Consider the following 2,500-nt stretch of genomic DNA (forward strand, 5'->3'; position numbering starts at 1 on the left):
GAAAAGATCGAAGGTTTTGTGGACCGGACTGAAATATTGGTCCGTTCTGCTCGAGTGTGTCTATGGTCTCGAGTTCTGTCGGTGAAAAGAATATTTTATAGGGTTGGTTTTCCTAATATATATACATATATATGCGTATATATATTATATATATAATTTGTACGCGTGAAGAATTATTTTCTTGTGCTGTTGTGTTTGAGAAAAGAATATATTTAATATTTTCCAGAACCGGAATTGGCTAAATGCTTTCGTTTGATAGTGTAAGCATCTATATATATATATATATATATATATATATATATATATATATATATATATATATATATATATATATATATATGTTAATTATCCTTCAGAAAAGATAACCCATTCTCCAGACGCCCCATTGACTCTACAAAACCACAACAATAACATAGGCCACCGATGAAAAGTGAAGGGAGGGGTCACGGGGGAGGGGGAGGGGCAGGGAGGAGGGAGGGAGGGAGAGGGTGTAGGCGTACCTATACACCCCCCCATCCCACCCCTCCCCCCTAGCCAGGGCTCTGAGGAGGGGGAGAGGGAGATTGGATGATGATGAGTAGCCGGGTTTAATCCAGCCACCTATGCAGGAACGGTGGATGGTGATAATAATCATTATTTCTCCTTCATTATTATTATTATTATTATTATTATTATTATTATTATTATTATTATTATTATTATTATTATTATTATCAAAATCTAGATCCGACTTCATTCTCGCTATAGCAAAGTGTCGTCAACAGATAGAGGAAGTATAAATTGATGGCGTTTGTTTGAGTATGCATATCTATACGTGTGTTTATAAATACTCTGACAATATTACGGTGTATATATACATGTATATACATATACATATACATATACATATATATATATATATATATATATATATATATATATATATATATATATATATATATATATATACGAAGACATTTTATAAATAATTAGGCACAATTATCAGTAAATATTCACAAAGACAAGTATGTAATGTGGTCAATTAGCATATTAGTCAAAAACGACCTTCAATTTTGCCATAATTCTAATGTAAGACAAATTAAGCCAGGCTAGGTCGCGCTGGCATTTATTTATATACGCAGGTAATCATAAAAAATGCTATATTATTGAAATGAAAATACCATATATATATATATATATATATATATATATATATATATATATATATATATATATATATATATACACATATATATACACACACATACATATTACTTCATAGAGCAAAGAAACATATAACTTAATATCGTTAAATTTAGACATAGTGTCCAATGAGAGTCTAAGCCTCACACGAATGAGACATGACTAAAGAATGGCTGTTTTGGACTCCAGGTCTATATTAGACATGAACGAACGAGAGTTAATTTACAGGCCATGTCTAATTTAGACATAAAAGTGAGATATCGTTTTTCAGTTCTTGATCGAGACTAGACAAATCAGAGATGAGTAATTAGTTGATAATATCTAAATTAGACATAAGACAGTGTCTATATTAGACCCCATGTAGAAATTAGACATGGGGAAGACTTGAATAATAAAGGCATATATTTTGATCCGACGCCTCTATGTCTAAATAAGACACTATTCAAAAACTTCTCATAGACATCCCATGTCTGAATCAGACAAATGGGATAAATTTAACCCCATGTCTAAATTACACATTAAGTCAAAGACTGCTCATTCAATTACAACTTCTAAATCAGACATATACTAAAAGTGGGCATCCGCCCCCCCGATCCCCGGCCATGTCTAAATCAGACAAATTAAAAAAAATTAATTTAACCCCATTATGAATTAGATAATAAATCAAGCTGTCAAAATCAGACATAAACCAAAGGGGGCGTGTCCTTAGCGCCACCCCCAAACCCCTAATGTCTAAACCAGGCATAAATTAGACATACTTCAAAGAGGGTCGGTGGTTCCTTAATTGACAGGTCTTATCTGTGGACTAAATAGTTACCAGAAACCTCCAATTATTTTTTTTCGTGACTAAATAATTTTTATTCGAGACCAGATAATTATTCTTTTTTTTTATTTTCGTGATTAAAGAATTATTCTATTTTTGTATTTTTATTTTCGTGGCTAAAGAATTATTTCATTTTTATTTTTATTTTCGTGACCAAAGAATTATTATTTTTTTTTTTCGTTTCTAAAGATATTCCTTTTTTTTTGTGGCCAAAGAATTCTTTTATCTTCGTGACCAAAGAATAATTTATTTTCATTGCATAAGGTTTATTTTATTTTTTTATTTTCGTTACCAAAGAATTATTTTTTTGGTCACCAAAGAATTTTTTTCGTGATCCAAGAATTTTTTTCCGTGACCAAAGAATTTTTCTCGTTACCAAAAAATTATTTTCGTGACCCAAAAACATTTTTTCGTGATCAAAAAATTATTTTTTTCGTGAACACAGAATTTTTTTCGTGACCAAAGAATTTTCTTAGTGACCAAAAAAAAATTTTT

General features: G+C 30.7%; 1 protein-coding gene across 2 annotated transcripts in view; it reads left to right on the plus strand.

Annotated features, from left to right (window-relative positions):
- Positions 1-2,500, plus strand: part of LOC136830348 (beta-1,4-glucuronyltransferase 1-like) — a 156,468-nt gene that overhangs the window by 1,246 nt on the left and 152,722 nt on the right. The gene's annotated exons all lie outside the window — the stretch shown is intronic.

Source organism: Macrobrachium rosenbergii, chromosome 46, assembly GCF_040412425.1.
Source record: "Macrobrachium rosenbergii isolate ZJJX-2024 chromosome 46, ASM4041242v1, whole genome shotgun sequence".
NCBI lineage: Eukaryota > Metazoa > Arthropoda > Malacostraca > Decapoda > Palaemonidae > Macrobrachium > Macrobrachium rosenbergii.